Source organism: Triticum urartu, chromosome 7 (assembly GCF_003073215.2).
Source record: "Triticum urartu cultivar G1812 chromosome 7, Tu2.1, whole genome shotgun sequence".
NCBI classification, from domain to species: Eukaryota; Viridiplantae; Streptophyta; class Magnoliopsida; order Poales; family Poaceae; genus Triticum; species Triticum urartu.
The window spans coordinates 658189775-658198719 of record NC_053028.1 but is presented as its reverse complement, the minus strand read 5'-3'; positions in this window follow the sequence as shown (position 1 = coordinate 658198719).

Here is an 8945-nt window from a genome sequence, read left to right as displayed (position 1 = left end):
ATACGCATTATCAAGTTAAATGTTGATCATTAGTCTTCGCTCAATGTAATCCGCTGTCTAAGCATGTGGAGACTTCCATGCAGGATCTTGCGCTATTTGAGTATCGCGCATGAATAAAAGTGTATCCGTTTATGGTTTAGTCTAGAATCTTCCATGTATGAATTTTTACTACAGTACCGGTGAAAGACTTACGATGAACCATTTCTTACATCTCCTCTGCCCGCTTGCAAGTCATCCTCATTTAATCCCTCAGTCTAGGTGTATAAGGGCATTGTTAATATTACTTAATAGTATAGCCAACTGTTGACTATAAGAAAGTGCCATGTCATCTATAGCCAACATGTATAACAATCGATACTCAAAAACTAATTCTTAAAGATCATTTCTTGTAAAGCACAATAAGTGTCATTTCTTCACAAGTTTTGGATGCAGGTTGAACAGTTGAACACTTTTGTTTGCAAAAGATACCTTTTTATCTATTTCACCCAGATGTTTGTGAGCTCTAGAGATGAAATAATATCTGAAGAAACCTATCGATACCTGTTACACATGAGATGACCCCCACATCCTTCGTCAAAATAAACAACTCCCCGATCAATGCATTTCACTCTTCGGTGCAACGCGCGGGCACCTTACTACTATAGATTAGTACGACCAAAAATTGAACCAACATTATATATAGTACGATAAATGCTGATGGATGTCACCTAAAATTATATCATTCAAAACTATGTTCAAATACGAATCCAACGATATAGTTTTTGTTGACATGCACTAACATTTTGTCAGTTAAATCTTCAGTCAAATTCAATGGGGGACTAATAAACCATGATCGATGTAGTACAAGTGTAGAGGGCGGCGCTGCACGGGATCTCACCTCTCACCCCGCTCGTGGCACGGCAGTAAAGCTGTCATATCACAAAACCCAACCACTCCCAGTAATAAGTGGCCTAGTAAAATAAATGGGCAAGCAACCATCACATCCCTCCGTCTTTTTTGCATTTCATCTCTCTGCATTTACTTTCTCCGGTTCATCTCGCACACTCGATCAATAGATACTACTCCTAGGGTCACTGACATATGGGAGGCGTAGTATTTATAGCGAGCAATGGCACACCTCCATAAGATATGGACTGAGCTACACTCACTTAACTTCAGGTCCAGTTGCGTCACTGACATGTGGGCCAGACCCCTGTTGGGCCCATATGTCAGTGACCCAATGCACCTGCAGTTAAGTAACAACTACGTGGGCATATTTGTTGGAGTAAATTACGAGGAGCGAAGGGGTGGAAATATTGCTGGTCACAATGGATTGGATGAGCGTGGGGGAGGAGAGTCATGCATGCAGATTTTTTCACACGGGCTTCCTGTAGGTATGGGGAATGGTGCATAATAAGTCATCTTGCATGCCGGGCTAGGTATAGTCTCAAGTCATTAAAAACATACACGCCCCACACATGTTCATATTTCAAGGTGCACTAAATTATTGCATGCGATGATTAAGGCTGGCCATAATGGTGGTATCTTAGCTGGTATCATGCACACGGGAATAGCAAACATGCTGATGTGGCAAAGAATTAAATAAGAGAGGGGGGTTAGAGTAACTATTGTTCATGCATGCATTAGTAAACACATTGTTTTGTGAAGAACGACATCACTAGTTGAGTACTTTTGTAGACTTCAAAAACTATTCCACCACCTCTACTATCTTTCTAAGAGTAGGTGAAAATTTTGAATCGAGCCCTTTAAACTAGAAGGGAGGTAGTGGTACTCTAATAGCTAACCTTGTTGTGATGACAAGATAGGACATGGCACACACCTGGACGGAGGAACTAGTCTGCATTGTGCATTTAAGTTTTGTCTGAAGTCAATGTACCTCTACTTTCACCAGACTTATAGAAAAATGTGTCAACATTCACAATGTGAAATCAATATTTTTACACTCATTATAAAACGTAGTTCTTATGCTCATTATAATCAGTATTGTAGATATTGATATTTTTCGTATAAATTTGGTCGTGGGATTTCATTGATGCCTGTCAAAGCGTGGAGGAAGCGGAGCTTAGGGCTTGCATTGCCGGTCTCTACATAGGTATTTCCCTTCATAATCCTGTAATTTTAGAGACTGATTGCGCTTTTGTGGTAGCGTCTCTTGCATCGGGGGACTATGACAGGTCTGCTATGCATGACCTAAAGATGAAAGCATTGAGCATCTCGAAGTTGATCAACAATCTTCAATTGTCAAAGATTAGCCGTTCGGCCAATAAGGTGGCACACTTAATCGCTAAGTGTAGCTTTGACAATAGATTAGATGGTATTCTTGTAAATAACGTACCGCCCTGTGTGGTGAATATTGTATCGAATGAGTGTACTGGTGTGGCTGGTTAATTAATATAAGGTGGTGTTCAAAAAAAGTATAAATTTGGTCAAACACTTTGCAAACGGTTGACGGGAGTAACAGGACCAGAGGGAGTATCATGCATGCGGAGTAGGCAAAAAAAATTGCGTGTCTAAAAAAAGGCAAAAAAATTGCTCATTTATAGCCGGTCAAAGTCTCAAAGGGCGCGACCGCGCGAGGGAGGCGAAGGTCGTGGGAGGCGCGACATTTGATGGAATTAAGTGAAGTTACATCCACGCGCCGGCATGGCATGCGAACAGGAAGAAGCTATACCGTCAGGCCTACGATATGGGTCCAGTAGACATGACATCTAGTGGGTCCCGCATAGTTCTCGAGAACTCTTTGGGGGCTTGCAGCTGTTTATCCACCGAGCAAGCCAGCAACCCCACGCCGTTCGCATGCCCTACTCGTCCCCGTCTTCTACCTTACAACAGTTCGCTCCCAGTCGTCCCGTCCTTTCACATTAGTTCGCTCCCAGTTTTTTGCGGGGTACAACAGTTCAACTTCTCCTAACCCTCCTCCAAAATCCATGGTCTCCCAAATCTCCATGGTCGCCGCTGAGTACCAGGTTAGAGCCATCATCGGCGATCAGTTCATCGTCATCTACACACATGGATCCGAGACGGTGAAAGCATGGCTTGCTCGCTTCCTATGCATGTTCAACAGTTCAATGGATGAGTGGGTCGCTGGGCTAGATGTTGAGTACACCACAGTCCTGGGACAAGAGAAGGATCTAAAGGACGAAGAGAGGAAGAAGCCCGTCGTGATCCAGGTTTGCGTACATAACATTTGCTTGGTCTACCACATATGCCATGCCGACATTGAGTGCCAGGATTTTAAGAACTTCCTCAAGGACAAAAGAGTGAAATTCGTTACTGTAGGCTTTAAGAACGACAGGGATGTCCTGCGTCGGATAGGTCTCGTCGTAGGCCAGCCCTACGATCTCCAGAAGGCAAGCCTGGTGTCCTCCTCTCAACCTTCAATGCTGACCCTGGCAGCAGCGATGATTGATCCTTCGTACGCTAAACTAAAGAAACCTCATCACGAGTTTCATCATGCATGGGAGTTGAAGACATTAGATGAAGATCACATCCTGTACGCAGCAATGGATGCCTACATTTGTTTAAATATCTACAAAGGATGGATGAAGAAGTAGAGCCCAGTGTCCGGTTAAAGCAAAGAAGCGTCGGCGAAGAGGAAGAGGAAGAGGGACGAGGACGAAGTCGAGGACGTGGACTCGGACTCCGAGTAGGTGGCAGTGTCGTCGCTCATGCTGGTTCTACTGCAGTGTCAAGCGGACTAGTTGCTTAGTTTATTTTCAAGGGTGTGTTGTGTTGCGGCCCTAGCAGAACTATGTTTATGTTCTTTCTCGTTATTTGAACTCTTTAGTACGTACAGTAGTACTAGTACTATGTCTTACTACTGTTCTTCTTGCAGTTGGTACTACTTCTCGTATCTTCGTGTTCCTACTGTACTTAATACATTCGTACTAGTAGTATAATTTGGGTCAGTCAATTTGTGAAAAAAGTTCGACAGAGCGAAGGAAGAAGACGGCAGAAGAGCTGGAAGAAGCCCTTCTAGCCATCCATGTTGCATCAAACGGCTCACATGAGTCGACTGACCCAAATTGCTCCTTCATATTGCAGGATCCACGTGGAATTCAAGGTCTCGAAGGTAGATTCCGTGTCCGCACCCGGTTTGTGAGCTCGACGCGCGCGCGACCGGCTTCCGCCGTGACATCCACCATGTGCGCCTCCTCCGCGCGGGCGGAGATGACAATGACACGCTAGTTCCTCCTCGCCGGCATGCTGGAGCACGTGCTCGTCCTCCTCTTCGTACGCTGTGTGCATAGACGCGGCTCCACCAGCTGCTCGCGTGCTTGGCAGCGCGGCGGCATCGCGAGGAGGGACTGCAGACGACGTGAGCGGGCGAGCCTTCGGCTTCATGGCACAGGGATGGCGGCGACACGGCGGTGATGGGCGAGAAATTGTTGGCCGGAGCAGGCGGGTGCCGGCATGCGCAACGGCGGCGGCATATTGATGAGTGCGCGTGTGGGAGCTTACTTTAGTTTTATATATAAGATTGGTCAAACTTAAAAGAAAACCGTACTAGTACATGTAAACATTAGACTTAGGCAGCGCTTTTATTAGTTAGTACCACAGCCACGATATGGAATCCTGTGCAAGCACGTGAACCGCGGCCACGCGGTTGATCGAACGGTGCGTCACCGTGTCGCGCTCGAAGGACATCCACCGAACCTTTTTGTGTGTGTGAAAACAATCCTCGAATATTACTCAACTTTTTTTCCTGTGAAAGTTCTTGACGCTGCAATATTTCCATATATTTGAATTTAGCTCTAGTTCGTGTTTATTTGGATTTGGACGTTTTAGGTGCGCCCTAGTTTTTTTTAATACTGATTTTGTGTGTGTGACTGAGAGAGAACGTGTGTATGTGTCCATATGTGTGTTGTGGCGGAAGGGCAATGTGGAGACGGTGTGCGTGTGATACAGACATAGAGATGTGTGAATGTGCAAATGATCATGCATGAGTGAGCATAGACAGATGTCGATACAGTGTGTATACATGAGAGAACGGTCTTCTAGTTTACTTGTGTGTGTGTGAGAGAGAGAGAGAGAGAGATAGACAGAGAGAGAGAGAGAGAGACAGAGAGAGGAGCATCCATAACACAACAACCATCTCTCTCGATTCGTCCATCCCTCGCACGGTCGCATGCAACACATGCATCAACGCGCACATTTTGACACCCTCACCCGGCCCCTGCCCACCTCAAGGCCCGCACAATCTCTTCGTGAATACCCATTTCTCTCCTTAGGTTTGTTTTCTCTCAATATCTGACACACACACACACAGACACACGCAGCACAACACACACACACACTCCCCCGAGCACACAATTCATCCCCATCCAAGGTTATATGGCGACCACTCTTGCTTGTGCTTATTTGCACCCCGACATGCACAACACCTCAATCTTCAAAGAGGGCATCGAGCAGATCGAAGACGATGACCACACCGCGCTAGAGAATGCGGGGTCATTTGGAAGCAAGGTGATGTGATGACGACTGGCTGACTCCTCCCCCACCCTCTCTCTCTCTCTTGTACAAAATTACCAATCCCTCTCTCCCCCGCACAAAATTGTCAATCCTCAACCCATGAGATCCTTCCCCTCTCGTCCATGTTTTTCCAGCTCTCTCATCAAACATGTTGTCTCTTCTCCTTCCACATATATAGAATCCACATGCACATGCATCTCATGTATATTACATGTATCCATCTTTCTCACAGACCTAACTTCTTCCTCTCTCTTTCTATCTCTCTCTCTCTCTCTCTGTCTCGTTAGGTTTGTCTCCTACTCTCTCGTCCACATACATACAATCTTTCCCGCCCTATCTGCTCCATCTTCAAAAGCTCTCTCTGCACGTTTCATTCACACATTAGGATATGTCAAAATGTTGCTTCTATAATGGCTGATGTAGAGTTATGGTTGTTTTTGTTGCATCCTACAAAGTAATAACTATGAAATGCATTTAGATTGTCATTTGACTGGGACTATGTGAGTTTGAGCATGTTGTGAAGTACTATAGACCTTGTATACATCTTGGGATTCGGCAATGATTGTAACTATTGAATTGTATAGACCATTACATTCGAAGTCAATAGCCTAATATATTTATTTCACAATTTCAACAAATGATTAGTTCACTACAAACTAAGAAAACAAATGTGTACTCCCTCCGTTTTTATTTAAGTCCGCGTATTAGCATTGGTCAAAGTCAAGTTTTGTAAACTCTCAGAAAACTTATAACAAAAAATATTAACATATACAATAACAAATAAATACCATTAGATTCATTATTGAATGTACTTTCACATCATATATTTTTCTATAAACTTGGTCAAACTTTAGGAAGTTTGACTTTGGTCAAACCTAATATGCAGAGTTTACTACTACTCGCTAGTTGCTTTGCCGAATCACTCAACACGCCACACGAGGAGTCCAGTGTCACAAAATTTTGAGGTCGGCGGGAAAATATCCCGCGACCCTGATTCGAGCAGTGGGAAGTTACCATCATAGCCTTTGGAACAGGCCTACGGATGACGCTTGGTAGGGGGCTGTTTTCGTAACTTCAGGTTCACCCTACCCAGCCAACCCCACCCCGGCACCCAGAGTAGTACACCTGAATACTCCCCATTTTCTATCCCCACCGCAAAAAGACTTCTCCATGGCACTGCAGCCTTCGTGCTCCTCCCCTTTACATCGGCGCACTCGTCCACCGCAGCGCATCTGCCTCATCGACGACCTCATACGCCGCACTAGAGCCGGTCCACCGTCGTCGTCGTACACGGAGCCTCTTCCCCGGCATCGTCTTCCACGGTCTCGAATCTGCTTCCTGGAAGCCGACGCCAAGCGCAGAAGTACCACCGTCGTGGACAATGAACTGACTCCCGTTGCCGACCCTGACTCACAGAGGCCACCGCGACCAGGGTTCTCCTCCTCGATTGGTAATGTGTGTATTGAATCACTTAGCAGTACATGTGCAGTTCCAATTTTGTTCATACCTACCCTTCAAATTTCCTGGGTGCTATTGTTCCCGTAAAACTAATTGGTTATAGCCTCCATTGTCCAACAGAATATCAGCTTGTAATTGTGCGTCGCTCCTGTATCGCGCTGTGCTTGGGTAGGTTTTTCATCCGCAACCAGTAGTGTGGCAAATTATGGAAAAGTTTTTAGAACTAGCAAGATGCCCATGCGTTGCACGCATCAAGATGCATTTGTATGAGTAGTTTATCTTGTGGGAGAAAAGGATGAACGAGGGAGGGCCTTATTTGCAAATCTGGAGAGGGGTATGGGTATCTTTTTGCGAAATTCCCATTTGTTTTCTTCCTATCTGTCAGATATAAATTGGACGGCCTATATTGCAATAAAAAAAGTATAGAGAAAAAAGTAGACAGTAAAGGAAGTAGAGATAAATATAAAATATAAAATATAAAATAAATATAATAGTAGAGAAGAGAGTAGAGATAGCATGTTGAGATTTTTAAAGCGCCGCGCGTTGCGATTCTGTTGGAGATGCTCTAACATGGCAGACGAGTGCTTTAATGTTGCCCACAAGATGCATGAGTATTACTAGTAGTATATTTTTCTTGCCATTTTGAGATTTTAAAACCACGAGTGCGAACATGCAAAGGAGCAATGAAGACCAAACACGGGATATTCGGGACATCTTCAAGCAGCGTGCCAAGTTAAAGAGGAGCTGCACCAAACCTGTAAAACAAGCTTTGGTAAGTAACACCCTTCCAATTACTTTCGTGTAGCCTCGTGTTCTTCGATGTGTATATGTTGTAGTTTCTATTTCTCTTAAGCGTGGTGTTCTTCAATGTGTAATAAGAAGAGTCTTAATCGTCCTAATGCTTTCGTTTTTAGCTTGATGTAGGAAGTGGGTGTTCTCACCTTGTAGTCTGTTTTTATTTTTTTCCTTTTGAATTCACTTCTCCGAGTTCTATTTATCTGGCTTCTACTAAATGGATCTAGGTTGCCCTAAGTATTGATCTAAAAAACAAGCAACTTCATGTCACACTACAAGAAATATGTCAACTAGTGACCTTCTGTCAGTGACCCTAGAAGAATTGGTCATAGATCTATGACCATTTCAGACCAATTGGTCAAAAGCTGTTTGGGGTGCTCCAAACCCTAAACTATAATGACCATTTTGGTCAGAAAGGTCGTAATTTCCTTACATGAAATGGTCATAAAGCAGATAGCACTGGTCCGCTGCCTTATTTCTAGCTGATCACGACCAATATAGATGGTCATAACCTTGTAAATTATGGTGGGTTGCTATGACTAGGCGCCACCTCATCAGTTTTGCCTATGTGTCATGTCCATGTGGCATTTTTGCCCCAGGTTGTGAAGCAACCTATATTTCTGTTATTCCCAAAATTCCTAAAAAAATCTCATAAATTCTTCGGGTCATATCTTCGTCAAATATGTAAAAAACATTCCTTGCCTAGTTCAAAAATAATTCAACAATATTCATTTTCCTATTTTGTTCAGAACAACACTTTGTGAAGGAAGTACCACTTTGGCATGTCCAAATAGTATCCATTTTCTACAGTGCTTTCCTATGCCCAAATAACCATCCTCCACCAAATGCCAGCTCAATCCATTCATTATTTTGAGCCCAGCTTCAACATTCGTATTTATGTCTAGTGTGGTACTTTGCAAAGCAAGTACCACCTAGGCTCCTCCTTTTGAGCTGAAAATATGTGAAGACGGTCTTCTTAGTAACTAATCATCCTCAGCCAAAACTCACGCCCATTATCCATGTATATTTCCCGTACCGCTAATCAAACACTTGGCTGCTAATTCATGTTTGAGCATCGATCGGTCTCCTTGTGAGAATCTTTTGTTGTAATTTTCTTCCTAGCACCTACCTGGTGAGTGCCCAATCCACTAGACATGCCTAGGCCGCCCAGAACACATGGCAACGCCACGGTCACGCGGTGACCACGCGGCGGGCATGTG